The sequence below is a fragment of the Loxodonta africana genome, chromosome 1 (assembly GCF_030014295.1).
Source record: "Loxodonta africana isolate mLoxAfr1 chromosome 1, mLoxAfr1.hap2, whole genome shotgun sequence".
NCBI lineage: Eukaryota > Metazoa > Chordata > Mammalia > Proboscidea > Elephantidae > Loxodonta > Loxodonta africana.
The window spans coordinates 21,350,599-21,365,811 of record NC_087342.1 but is presented as its reverse complement, the minus strand read 5'-3'; the positions used below and the strand labels follow the sequence as shown (position 1 = coordinate 21,365,811).

At 39.5% G+C, this 15,213-nt stretch overlaps 1 protein-coding gene across 4 annotated transcripts in view; it reads left to right on the top strand.

The window, feature by feature from the left end:
• Positions 1 to 15,213, top strand: part of OPA1 (OPA1 mitochondrial dynamin like GTPase) — a 99,180-nt gene that overhangs the window by 72,154 nt on the left and 11,813 nt on the right. The window lies entirely within an intron of this gene.

Genomic DNA, 15,213 nt, shown 5'->3' with positions numbered 1-15,213 from the left:
CGTCACCTGTCTTCACAGATCTGCACACACGCAACACCATGTCACCCTTCTTCACAAATGCCCTGCGCACATGACACCACAAAAGTCACCTGTCTTCACAGATCTCCCACATGCACATGACACCATGTCACCCTTCTTCACAGATGTCCTACACACAATATCATGGCACCCTTCTTCATGGAAGTCCCGCGCACGTGACACCACGTTGCCCTTCTTCACGGATGTCCCGCACACACATGACACCGTGTCACCCTTCTTCACAGATGCCCTGTGCACATGGACACCACATCACCCTTCTTACAGATGTCGTGTCCACACAAGACACCACATCACCCTTCTTCACAGAAGTCCTGTGCACATGACACCACGTCACCCATCTTCGCAGATGTCCTGTGCACACAGACACCACGTCACCCTTCACAGATGTCCCATGCACATGACACCACGTCACCCTTCTTCACAGATGTCCTGCGCACACAGACACCGCATCACCTCTCTTCACAGACATCCTGTGCACCTGACACCACGTCATCCATCTTCGCAGATGTGCACAGACACCACGTCACCCATCTTCGCAGATGTGAGCACACAGACACCACGTCACCCTTCTTCGCAGATGTCGTGCACACACAGACACCACATCGCCCTTCTTCACAGGTGTCCTGCACACACGACACCATGTCACCCTTCTTCACAGATGTCCTGCGCATACGACACCGTGTTACCCTTCTTCACAGATGTCCTTTTTACTGAGTCAGTGCTCTGATGCTTTGTGCTACCACCCCTCCCCTCATCCCTTCTAACACACACACACAATTTCCCCCTCACCTAAAGCCAGACCATGCTTTTGTAGAGACACCCTCTTCATCTCACTGGCTCTTGGCCATCCTGTGCCAGGCTGCTCTGCTACGTGGAGGCTCTCCTCACTCCAGTCCCTCCCCCACGTGTTAACCCTGGTCAGGCTTTAACTCCTACTCTAGCCCACTATAGGGTCGCTATGAGTCAGAATTGACTTGACGGCAATGGGTTTGGTTTTTTGGTTTCTAGGCCGCTGGGAGCCCTGGTGGCACAGTGGTTAAGAGCTCAGCTGCTAACCAAAAGGTTGGCAGTGCGAATCCACCAGTTGCTCCATGAAAACCCTGTGGGGGAGCTGTACTCTGCCCTGTAGGGTTGCTATGAGTTGGAATCGACTTGATGGCAATGGGTTAGGTTTTTGTTTCTAGGCCACTGTGGCTTCACTCCCCCCTCCCCCACCCCTTCCAGCTTAGCCCTACTAATTAATCACTTTGGGGGACGAGTTAGTCTAATAAACATGTCTTGGAAGTTTCTAGTTTTGTTTTGCTAAGTTACTAGTGTTACAGGAAGAGGTGTTTCAGTGTCACTTTGTATACTAACGTACTGTTTTTACACAAATTAACACTCACGCTATACGTTTTGCCAACCTCCCAAACTCTCCTCCAGCTATACTTGTAAGGGTACTATGCCACCGTTATATGTGTGGGTGCTTTATTTAGTGGGCACGTTATTTGTGAAAAAGTCCAGTATTTCTTTTGTATCACTGAGGGCATAGTCATCAGGCAGTGAAAACACTTGAGTGAATACTCCAGCGAACCTTAGTAGCGTATACATTTTTAAATGATTAAAAGCATTGCCTTTTCTCATGGTTCACTATCAAGCCCACGCAACCTCATCATCCTCTACTCCCAATTAGATTATTTAAAGAAAGTGTGTTGCTAATTCAAACATGTACACTATCAAGCCAAGTCTTATGTTCTTACGGTGGTTTTCCTGGAAAAAAAAAAATTTACATGATTCTCCTGAAATGATTTACCACGTATAAAATTAAGGCAGTATTAATGTTCCAAACAGTGTCCTTGGAAGCAAGTGTTTCACCAGTGACTCAGCTTCGTCAGTCACACTAAAGGAGATGAGCCATGACTTTGTCCATTAGTCGAAAAAGAGAACCTTGAGGGTACCTTTCCTTACTGTTTATCTTTCGCCTAACACTTGGGAGTATGATCATGGCTATTTTCAGTCAGAAAACGTTCAGAGTTTCTAGTTACTACTATATTATACATATTAGAGTTTCTATTTTAGAAGTATGGTATGCTAGTTAAACGATATCTGGAGACAGAGAAGTAACCGAGAGAGTTTTACTACAGGTTTAAAATAGTACAGGGTAAAGGATTGTAGAGATTGGTAAAATTTAGTGTCATATTTTTTGCCAGTCTTAAATTTGCCCAGAGCTAAATAATGTTAACACTTTACTTTGAAAACGCATCAACTATTCTTTAAGCATTAAAAAGGAGCAGAGTTTTCTCTCTAATTCTGGAGAAGATATACTGTGTTCATTATTGAAATGAAGCCATGAAGCTAGAGTTAAGCAGATGGAAGAAGGGAAAGAGAAGCCCACTTCTTCTAGTCTCAGGAAGCTCTTGAGCAGAGAAGTCAGATAAAGGAGCCAGGACTTCTTGGAGAGGAAGAAAGGACAGGATGAGCCTGAGACACCTTGTGGTGTCAGAAAGGAAATGTTTGAAGGATGGTGGGGACATGGCAGCAGGACCCAAGCCAGCTTGAAGAGGCTCCAGCTGGCCAAACCTGGGACATAGTGAGCATCAAAATACATAATGACAGTAGCAAAGTATAACCCATTGAATAACATGGGAATCCAAGAGTTTATAATTCTATAAAATAAGGATACAACCAGGGCCGAGAAATGGGATGTTTGTAGAACCACATAAAAAATTTTTGTCTCTGTAATTTTTCTGTGTGTGTGTGCTTTAAGTGAAAATTTACAATTCAAGTCAGTTTCTCATACAAAAACTTATACACACATTATTATGTGAGCCTAGTTGCTCTTCCTACAGTGCGACAGCACACTCACACTCCTCCTCTCCACCCTGTATTTCCTGTGTCTGCTCAGCGAGCTCCTACCCCCTTCTGCCTTCTCATCTCACCTCCAGACAGGAGCAGCCCACGTAGTCTCATGTGTCTACTTGAGCCAAGAAGCTCACTCCTCACCAGTATCATTTTATGTCTTGTAGTGCTGTCTAATCTTTGCCTGAAGAGTTAGCCTTGGGAATGGTTTTAGTTCTGTGCTAATAGAGAGTCCAGGGGCCATGTCTTCTGGGGTCCCTCCAGTCTCAGTCAGACCGTCAAGTCGGGTCTTTTTTACTAGAATTTGAGTTCTGCACCCCACTTTTCACCGGCTTCCTCAGAGACTCTGTTGTGTTCCTGTCTGTGCAGCCATTGGTGGTAGCTGGGTACCATCTAGTTCTTCTGGTCTCAGGCTGATGGAGTCTTTCTATTTCTTGGGCTCATATTTTCCGATGCCTTTGGTGTTCTTCATTCTCCTTTGCCCTAGGTGGGTTGGGACCGATAGATGTTAAAATATTTGTAAATTACAAAGGAAAAAAGTAATTTTATAGTGGAAAACTGACAATCACCACCTTAAGTGATCAGAGTTAATATCAGCCATGGTCAGATCAAAATCACGTGCCTTCTTACAGAATGCAGTAAGAGCCCAGCATCGTGTCGAGGATATTCTTACCAAAGATGTGTAACTTGAACGCAGCGATGCATACAGAGCTATCAGACAAAACAGAGTAACGCACCGTCTAAAAAGCAACAGGCCTGTGATCTTCAAAAATGTCAAGATCATGAAAGACAAGGAAAGGCTGAGGACCCATTGACCATTCCAGTTTGAAGGAGGCAGAGGACAAGCAGTAAATGCAGTGTGTGAATCAGGACAGTGGAATGTGAATGGAGTCTGAGGGTTACATGGGAGTAAAACATCAGTGTTAATTTTTTAAATTTTGATTGTTGTATTGGGATTGTTTAGGAAAACATCCTTACTCACACCTAGTACACAACAGAATATTGGGTGTGATGGGACATAATGACATTAAATGGTTCAGGAAAAATATGTTCATTCTAAGCATCTTGAAACTTTTCTCCAAGTTTGAGATTGTTTTTACATAAAAAGGTTAAAAATAAAAAAAAAATTGGCTGAAGAGTTGGAGTCAAGATGAAAAAATAAAGTACCATGCAATGGTTTGTAGCATAAAAAGGGAAAATACTACTACTACTATCACAGCCGGGTGCCATTGAGTGGGTTCCGACTCATGGTGACCCCGTGTGTGTCAGAGTAGAATTGTGCTCCAGAGGGTTTTCACTGGCTGGTTTTTCAGAAGTGGATTGCCAGGCCTTTCTTCCAAGGCGCTTCTGGGTGGACTTGGACCTGCAGCCTTTTGGTTTGCAGCGGAGCGCATTAACCATTTGTACCACCCAGGGACTCCTAGTGAAAACTAGACGTTCAAGACACGATCTCTGAAGGTGTTGAGAAACAGAGCTACCTCCTGAAGAATTTAGTAAGATACCTAGCTCAGCGTCCTGCGTCAATTCTGAATGTACAGAATCGGCCCACATTTGAAGCTATCCTGTGTTTACACAAGCCCGTTGTAACCTCCATGAAAATCTTTTGATTTTGTAGAAAGTTTAATTTTAAAGGATCTTTTATAGATACAGTACCAACTTAAAGAAAATCTGTTTGAATTTCTAGCATAATTTTTAGTAATGTGTCCAATCTGTTTATTGAAGTAGAATGTGACTTTAAAATGCCATCTTCGGAGAGGCAAAGACTGATATATTATGGCTCAATTCAAAGTTGTTCTTTGTATGCTACGATTGCCGTCATAAAACAAAGTAGTTGTGCCAACATCTCACAAGTTTTTGTTAGAATTTGTTCCCCTAGCCCACCTCACCTCCACCCCTGAGCGTCCAGGCACTGGCGACAGTTGTTGGCAGTGTTGCTCAACAGTGACATCAGGATAATGCAGAAATATTTTATTGTTTGCTTCATGAATATTGTATCAACTATTAACTGAGTTGTTGCTAAGTTTTTGGAACTTTGTATAAATTGCTTGAGATTTAGAGCTTAGGTTTCTTTTGGAACTCTTCTTCACTAACGCCTGGGTTATACTTTTTCTCCTCTATGTACTGTATACATAATCAGAGTCACTGTTAGCCAGTCACTCAGATAGCTCTTTCTAAGATCTAAGAAGACTTCTTCACCTTATTTGACAATAAATTCCCTTACGTTTTTGTGTCAGAACTTGGAAACTGCTTGTGAGTATGAATTAATGTTTGGGAGCTTTCCGTGTGTCAGATAGTAGGTTCAGTGCTTTCCAGGCCTCCTTAGGAATTCTCCTCATAACCTTCTGAGGTTTTTCCCATCTTACGGATGAAGGAGTGGATGTTTAGGGACACAGAAGTAATAAGTGATAAAGCCAAGATTTGAGCCCAGGTCTTTTAACTACCTCGCCAAATTAATGTGAGGAAAAACTTAAGCCTTTGGAAAATATAATTATATAAAATGGTTCTTTATATTCGGACCCTCCCATAGTTAACAATGCCCTTCTCAGGGTGGGTCAGAAAAGTGTACATATTAGTGATGATGATAATTTTATTTCATCATCCTGTGTTCTTCCTAGAATATCATAAGCTTTGGGATTTAATATGAGCTCTTCATATTTACAGGTCATTTACCAGTGCAGTGTGAAAACAGTGATGATGTCCTTCACCTGGGATCCCATTATACAGGCCCGCTTCATTGGTATAGTTTGCTATCCTTTAACCTTATTAAGAACAGTGCAGTTTCAAGAGGCTGGCAGATTTGAATCTTCCAGTGTCCTCAGCTCCTTTCTGTGGTAGTTACTTTGCTCTGCTGGCTCCCTACACGAGGTGGCAACAGCTGGCCTTTTTAGCAGCCTGGGAGGGATTAGAGCGCAGCAGGCGGCAGGCAGCGGTGTGCCCGGCCTCCTGCCTCTGTTGACTGTTCTTTATTGTTTGATGCCTGAGCATCTCCCAGACAGCAAGCGATTGTTTCTGGAAACTTAAAGTTTGTTTCTCTTGGGAGCGTACAATGCTGTTGGGGCTGGTCTTTGTGTTTCTTCACTTTCCCAGTATCCTCTTATCCCCTTCCCCAGGCTTTCTCTTGATTAACTAGAAAGGAGCAAAGATATAGGGAGCAAGGAGCATGAGATCAGTGTTAGCTCTAAACTTACTGTTGACTACAGATTTTTTCTCTTAGTTACCAGATCTTCAGTAGCAGGAATCATTTTTTAGGAAAACTGTTTATTTTTCATAATTAATATTATTTAATGAGAGAAAACAGATACATTGGTGTATTTTTTTAAAATACGGTTAAAAAAAAAAAAAAACAGCAGCAGCCAAGTGATCAAATACTGCCTTTTTAAAAGCTAAGATTGGAAGAGAAATCTACCACAGCTGCTTACATCTTAAGAGATTCTTTCATGGCTCTAAAACATTATTCCAGTTTATAGGCTCCTTTTAAAAATATCTTTATACCACTTGAAAAACTCAGATGATAAAAAGGAACCAGAATATAGCTAGAGCAACCCTCAGGTAGCCAGAAGGACTTAGTTCTTCTGCATTTAGGGAGGAAAAGCGCCAAAACACTCTTGAACTTAATTCATTTCCATTGGTCACCCCATATTTCTTAAACTTTTCCCATACCTGCCATGACTTCAGACGTCATTATGTGTGAGAATGGTGGCCCCAGAGTAGCATGAGACTCAAAATCAACCCAGAATTTGGTCCTTAAAATTGCAGAAGTGGGAAATTATGTATTTCATGTTGTTTTTCCAGAGATAGGACCCTGGCGTGCGTGTTTTAAGGCTCCACAGTGATTCTTGACGCTCACCACCACTGCCAGCTACTCTCTGCCCCGCACTGGTACTTAGAGAGTTCTTTCTGTTCACAGCAATACAATTTGCCATTTTATTAATTGAGATAAAATGGACCTGTCATCTTTTCGTAGAGTCCAATAGACAGTATGACTTAGAAATTTGGTGAGTTATTAAAACGACATTTGTAGCAGTGTGTCCATTTTGTTTTTATAGACTTAACCAAAGAAAATGAGTTTTAAAGGGATTTAAAGGAGGAAAAGGTGGCATTGAGTTACAGAGTTCTAGGTGCCTAGGTCCGGAGGGGATTTAAAAAAAAAAAAGACACAGCAACAGAGAACAGAGTAAGGTGCCCTGGAGAGAAAGCGCTAACTGTGAAGACCACAATCCTCGTAGAGCCGTTTCTATTTAAATACCGTTGTTGTGTTTCTTTGGTCTACCAATGATGAGACCTCAATACCATTTTTCTCATCTCTCCTAGCTTCTAGCATATCTCTAAGCAATCTATTCCCTTAATCTCTTTTTCTTTACATCTGTCACTGTAGCTTTTAGATCATTTGGAAATGCTGGTGTTGTAGTGGTTAAGAGATATGGCTGCCAACCAAAAGGTTGGGAGTTCAGATCCACCAGGAGCTTCTCAGAAACTCTGTGGGGCAGTTCTGCCATGTCCCATCTAGATCATTATCCATGGGGTCTAAACCAGTATTTTTCTTCTACCTATTCATTTACCTTCTTTCAGGGCTTAAAAACCTTACCTAGATCCTACCGGTGTCGTTTAATTGAGCAGAGTAAAGGCTTACCCCTATAAAAAACCTTACCTAGATCCTACCGGTGTCGTTTAATTGAGCAGAGTAAAGGCTTACCCCTATACGGAAGTAGAATTCAACCAAAATAACAAAGAAGAAAATATTTTCACGTATATTGTGATTGATTCACTTAGCCAAAGTGATTTGGTTCTTTCACAAGCTCACCATACTTTGTGTGTGGTGTGTTATACGTGTTCACTGACTGTTGGATAATGATCTTTTAATACAGAGTTTTCATTAGTCCCCTCCTCTTAAAGGGGGGCGGGGGGCACTCTTCTCATACTAAGGAGTCTTTTTCCCACTCTGCCATGCCAGAAGCTGCCAGTCGATTCCTTTCACTTAGGAGCTTGCATTGGCTTCGTTCACTCCTGTACCTACCCACGCACTTCCTGCATGTTTTAACCTGGCTTTCAGTCCTATTGAAACTGGTTACTTACTGGATACCAGTGATCTTCTAAATGTCAGTCTACCCAATTTACCAAAAAAAATTTTAATAACTTTTCATATTTATTAAGGAGGCCTGGTGGCACAGTGGTCAAAGCACTCGACTGCTAACCCAGAGGTCAGCAGTTCGAAACCACTAGCGGCTCCATGGAAGAAAAGATATGACAGTCTGCTTCCTATAGGGTCGCTTTGAGTCGGAGTCCACTCGATGGCAGTGGGTGGGTTGGGTTTCATACTTATTTGGATATTTTAAGTTTATTGGAATACATTCATTCTTTTTGACATTTACATACTTTTTTGGAATGGTAATTACTAGAAATGCTTACTCTTTTAAAAAGGAAAGATTGATGGTTTTCCTCACTGCAGAATAAATTTACATAACCACTTTCTATTTTATATTGTCAATATTTGAGCTCTTGAAGGCATCTTTTCAGGACGAAAGTGATTGAATTTTTAAATTCTGCCTTTGTGAAGTATTTTTCATAGGTGAAATTGACGAATCAGCCAAGGAAGCTAACGAAGGACTGTTTTTACCTCGAGTCTGTATAGATGAAGTAGACTCTGCTTTGTGTTGTAGCGGAGGACAAAGGAGAGAAATTTGGCACAGGGAATGCAGTGATCCTCAGGGAGCCCTCTGCACTGGAGAAGTGGTTATCTCTGTGCAGAAATCCACGTGATGAGCCCCGAGTGGTGTGCTTTCTGGCTTAGTGATGAGAAAACCCAGATTTAGAACGGGGCCTTTAGAATCAAGCACATTTTTCACAGCCTAAGTCAATCTTTTAAAGTCATCATTGAAGGACATTGATAAATTGGTACAAGATTTACTGGCAAGTACAGATTACTGGTGAATGTAAATTCTTTTAGATTTCCACTCAGATTTTAACTGATTGAAAAGTAAGAATAAAAACAAAAAAGGTCTTTTCAGTAATTTCTTGTATTGAATTTGCTATTTATCCTTATGAAATAGAATGTAAAGTTGCTGTTGTGAAAATAAGGAGCCCTGGTGGTGCAGTGTTTAAGTGCTCACTGCAAACTGTAATAAAAGTCAGCGGTTTGAACCCACCGGCTGCTCCATCGGAGAAAGATGTGGTGATCTACTTCCATAAAGATGACAGCCTTGGAACCCCTACGGGGTGGTTCTCTCCTGTCCTTTAGAGTCGCTATGAGTTGAACTTGACTCTGCAGCAACAGGTTTGGGGTTTTTTTGTGAAAATACAAGACCAATATAATATTTGAAAGTAGAAATTGGACTGTATTTCTCCCTTCTATAAGAATTGTTGTGATTTCCTCATTGAGGCCGTTTAGAATGAAATGACATCTTTAAAGTTGGGATTGCACTTTCTTTTGTTTTTAATTATTATATTTTTATGCATCCTTGCCATTTCTATGATGGCAGAAAATAGAATCTAACAATTGAAAACTAAATCAAATTACAAAATAATCCAGTAGTCTATAAAAGAGCATTTATATATATATATATATATAACAAAACCCAGTGCCGTTTATATATATATATATATATATATATATATATTTCTTTTTTTTTTTTTAATTAAGCAACCATTGGTTAAAAAAGGACATTTTTAAGACAGACAGGGAGGGAGCATTGCAGGACTGATGACTGACGTGTGCTGACAGCAGCTGCCTCTATGAAGTAGGATTCTCAGGGGGATTGGAAGTAAGTTAAAAGACAACAGAGGGAATTTTAATTTTTCACTTTACACATTTTTAAACTTTTTATTTTCCAAATGAACATAATTTAACATTACCTTAAAACCAAAAACCAAACTTGTTGCCATTGAGTCGATTCCGACTCATAGCGACCCTGCAGGACAGAGTAGAACTGCACTATAGAGTTTCCAAGAAGCACCTGGTAGATTGGAACTGCTGACCTTTTGGCTAACAGACATAGCTCTTAACCACTATGCCACCAGGGCTTCCTAAAATTACCTTAGCAGTTTTATAATCTTGCTTATCCTGTTTATGGAAATAACTAAACTGGTCCATGATATGATCAATCTAAAAGGACAGTATTTCCCTAAACAGCCTCTGGAGAGACATTTCACGGGACCCCATGGGAATAGCTCCTCACAGTATCATCTTCAGTGGTGGGGGTTCACTTTGACTTCTTTGCATTTCTTCTAACTACCCATCATGGATCTGTCAACTGTGAATGAATTGAAATCTTTCTTAAACTAGGGAAGTTTTCAAGCTTGTACACCCCTTTCAGATAATAGGTTTTCTGTGTTACTTACTATGTACAGAAATATTTCATTTCAGTTTCTCTTAGAACAGCCGTTTCATCAGTTCCCTAGTTTTAATATTTTAATTTGTAAGAAGTTTGCTACTTTTATTGATTTCAATTATATCTCCTTTCTGGGCCAAGGATCTCAAGTCTTTAGTCTCTTCTTTTATTGGCACCACTCTGTACTCTGAGTCATATGTACAGATCTCCATCTGTCTTCATGAAGTATGCCACCAGAATTTTAGGTGTTTGGTTTAAAAAAAAAAAAAATCCTTTTATTATCATGGAACTAGTACACGTGCATTATAAAAATTAAAAAATATAGAGCAAAATTTAAAAAATAATTGCCACCACCCCAACAAAATTTTGAATGTGGTCTAGGGACATAATTTCTGTTAAGTTTCTGCAAAGATTACCTGCATTTTTAGCATTTCGCTACCTTTTGGGCTACAGCTATACATTAGGGGTGTTTTCAGGGAATATACAATGACTAATTTTTTTCTTCAGGCCTGATTGGTAGCACAGAACTTATTCAAAAATGTACTATTGATGACCTTTTATTGAATGTATTATTTTACAGTGAACATTCATCTATAAGTTTGTTCACACAGCTTTTAGAAATTTCCACTAAGAGATCATAGGCTGACTTCTTCTCATTCTCCCAAATTTTAATTTCAATGACATTGCTCCCATTTCTGGTTTCTTATCTATCACAGTGGAGTACATTTATGTTCCTTTTCTTCATATAAGTTTATTTCAAAAATGTTCATTAAGAAGAAGAGGCAGCAGTAAAAATAAAACCTAGGGTACCAGTTACATTAACTGGTTCAGGTATTCCAAAGGATATATTATAGCATTACATGAACTGAGACTTAACCTGCTTGGAAAGAACCCCACCTGTGTTCAGGACCCTGCACTTGGCCATTGTGCATATGCCTTCATTGCCTGTCTGTCCTTACCTCTTCAAAAATCCTCTAGTCTCTCCCGTGTTAAAACTGTTGGACTTACCCTTCCATGCCCTCTAGCTACATTGATCTGGATTCTCTTTTACACAGGCTAACCTTTTGAATGTTTGCATGCTGCCTCCGCTTTTAACTGTCCATTCACTTCATAACTTTGTGCAGTTTTATATTCTCACTTGTACTGAAATTGCTTTGTCCAACATGGCGGACAATCAAGAGAAAGTAAGGCGCTAAGGAGGCAGGCATCCAGGAATAGAATGTTCCCGTGTGCGTCATCTGGTACTCTGAGATCTGGAGCCTGCTTGGAACTCCCATGTCTGTCTCTCACGTTCACGTAGTGCTTCACAGTTTGCGAAACGTGTTCGTGTTTGACCATATTCACCTTGTAAGTCATGTCGGGCTTATAAGGCATTATCCAAATTGTTCAGATGAGGAAGTTGATGTTCACTGAGGTAAATGGTTTAGCCAGTCACAAATATTTATGGAAAGCTGAGACTAGAAATAGGTAGTAGATACAGAATTTTTTTTAGAATTGTTTTGAAATTCTGCTCATCTTTGTTCTTTGGGGTTGTGTTTGTAGGGTGACTGAAGATAAGCAAGTTCCTCTGATTTGGCTTCCTATTTTATATTATCTTAAATATTTGTTAATTTCTCAGCCACCTCTCCTAGTGACAGTCATCATTAAGAATCTAGAATAATGAATTTGTCTTTTAAAAAGGCATATGCAATCATTTCATTCCTCAGAAACAATACCCTAGGTATATAAAGTTATGTTTTCTCTTTGCTGTTGGAATTTGGTGATTTTCCTTTCTACAGAAAAAAAAAAGTGACTTAAATTTAAAGGTAATTTTCTAGTTTTAGTGAATGTGTGAAGTTAATTCTCAAGCTATTTTTATTTCTCTGAGCCCTTTTCAGGTTTATTGGAACGAGTATCAGTAATGTTACCCCTTACATGGCTTTTGTAAGAAATAACTGAGAACTTGTGAAATCAGCCTCACAAAGCCCGAATGTGTGTTTGCTCTGCTTGATAAGTTTAACGACACTTTGTCCTAATGCCGGATCTTTGAAGAGATATAACCTGTTTTATTTTTGCTTTTCATCTCACTTAACTCAGAACTTTATTAAAACCTGTGGCTCTTAATTTCATTTTTTAAATATTTTTTTAGTTTAGTCCGTAAATCAGAATTACATTTTCCCGTTTTGTATCGTTTTCTTTTACTTTAAGACATTACGTTAATGAGTTGGTTAAGAGTCATTCTCATGGTTCATCGTCTGTTACGCCTCCTTTTCAGAGCGTCAGCACTGAAGGTCTTTTGACAAACCAATATTTATAACAGTTTGACAGCAGGGTGAGGAACAACGTTTGTCTTTGTAACAGCTTGAAGAAAGACCCTTTCCAGGACCCAGTCATGCAGTTACAATCTTGACCTCTTTCTTCTGCTGGGAACGTACATACAGCAGCACCTCCCATGTGTTTTCTTGTCCCATTGACTGTCCATTCACTTCCCATCTGTTTGGCAGTCTTAAAGGAACAGAAGGGGCCGTCTTCTTATAAATCTGTCTTTGCCCGTGATAAACGATGTCCTGCCTCTTTAAGGACTGCCTGGGTGGTTTTCCTATTCTTAAAATGTTTCAAATTTCCTCTTAACAAAATTCAGAGGAAGATATACTTTTAAGAATCAGAGGAAAATAGAAGGGGGAAGAAATGATGGATTATTTAAAAGCATTTTGAATTGATTGGGACTGTATATTTTACTGATTTAAAAAAAAAAAAAAACTTCCCTAGTGTTGCCATTTAGTTGCCTAGGTCATATATTTTTAAAAATATATTCCTAGGTGGCTTTTCTGAGGAAGGAAAAGGAATGTATTAGTGTAATTTTTTAACTTTTTGTTTGGAGAAAATAAAGCAGTGTACCATAAATGAGTTAGTGTATAAAATAATAAAGTTTTTTTCTCTATAATTGTGAGTAATTATTATGGAACATTTTATATACTTGGTTCAGAACACAGTAATTGACTGTAGAAAATTTTCATCTTATACTACAATCTTTCTAACTTTTAAATTTAAAAAGATCATGACTACCATAAAAAATTATGAATTTTTTTGTTGCTGAAAATGCCTTAGTTAAATACAGGTATTTGTGACACCAGGTTTTGGAAGAATTGAATATAAATAAAAATAATCTAATTTTTCTCTTCCACGTAGGTATTATTTAGAGTAGGCAAAATATGACAAATAGTACTCCTCAAAGTGTTCTTTAATTACTCATTTAAAAAGCATTACCAGTATAAAAAGAAAGACCACTTCCAGTATATTACGGTATGTTGAAGTGAATCAGCTGGCTAATGGTATACAAACGAGCTCGTTAGTTTGTTTCTGTATTCCCTGTCTCATCCTAGAGAGGATTTGAGGCACCTTACAAAGATAGATCCTATGCAAAAAAATGTTAAAAATACCTAAGTGAAGAACTTGAGTGGAAGGGAAGAGAAAACCCAGGTAAGTGAAATAAAATGAAGCTTGGGATCAGACTGTACCCCTCAAAGTGCATGCTCCAGAGCTCTGTAATCTGTGCTAGAAATCTAGCTGCAAATCCAGCCCTGAGCTTCCCAGTGGCTGATGCAAAATGGAAAGCAAAGTTGGTCGCGTGGTTTCTAGTGGCCGGCGGACAACAAATGAGCAACTGCTTAGGAGCAGCGTCGGTGTTCCCGGTACACACACCTGAGAGACACTGAGCTATAAAGTACAGTGGATCAGATGGCGCAATCATTAATTTCCTGGGGCTCTGGATTGTAAAGCTTCTCAACATAGGCTGATAGCATAAGCAGTTCTGGGGGAATCAAAGTGATGCAGTCCAGATACACAGCTATTTGATTTGGCATCTCCAAAGATGAAATATTGAGTATCTAGAGAAATATTATACGTCTGCCATACAGTCTGTCATAAATATCATTTCTTCTTGCAGCTGAGCTTTTAATACATATCACCCAGCAGAGAGTTCAAGGTTCTACATTCATGGACACTGACAGGTACCAGGAATGGTGCTACTCTGTGTTGTTAGTTAAGGGCAGATCCATAAGCATAATAGCTTCCAAAAAAAAAAAAAAAAACCTGCCATTGAGTCAGTTCCGACTCATAGCAACCCTATAGCTTAGCAGAGCTGAAATGAGCGTTGCCATCCGCTTAGGAAAGTTGGAAGCCCTCACCAATGTGAGCATCTGAATATAAGGCCACTCCGTGTTCATCCATACTGAGGACTTTTGAGGAATAGACTTCAAAATATCAGGAAAGCATTTGGAGAGACTGTCATTATACTAGCCAAAAGGTGCCTGCCTGGTAGAAATGCTTGTAGTGAGAAGAGTTCAAAAACAAAAAGCTGAATTTCAGCTAGCCTCAACAAGTCACGATTGAGCTATTTATACATTCAGCAGACAGAAGTTGTAGTAGTTTGCCTCACAGACTTTTCTTACAGCAGCTTTCTTTCTAAGCCATATTGTTCTGGTATATGAAAATAGCAGTTTTTTAAATAATCATCTTTAATATTTGAATTAAGTATAAGTTAAGTCAGATCAGTCAGCAACAATGCATATTCATGGACATCTACACAGCAAGTGCTGTGCCAGGTGGTGATTTTACATGACAGGCTTTTTTGAGGTAGATAATTCATACAAGCAATCCCTGCTGTTCCTCACATTGATTCTTGGAAATACCATAGAACTGATCTGGCCAAAATGAATTATGTAGCCCCGTAAGAATAATATTGTAATTTGGAATTGCATTTTTTTACTAGAAGTTTAACATTAAAGAAATAAACGGGTAACGAATAAACAAAAAGACCATTAAGTGTAAAAGCTGCAGTTGTATGCATACGAAGAGACAGAAAAGTCTATTTTAGTTCCAAATTTTAAAGTTATATGGGCTTTGAATTCTACTGGACACGTTCCCTCATTTTATAAAGAAAGAAGCTGGGCTGGGACTTGTCCACTCATAAGCTTAATGGCAGAGGTGGGATTAGAAATTTAGGTCTCCTGATCCCAAAATGATGTACCTT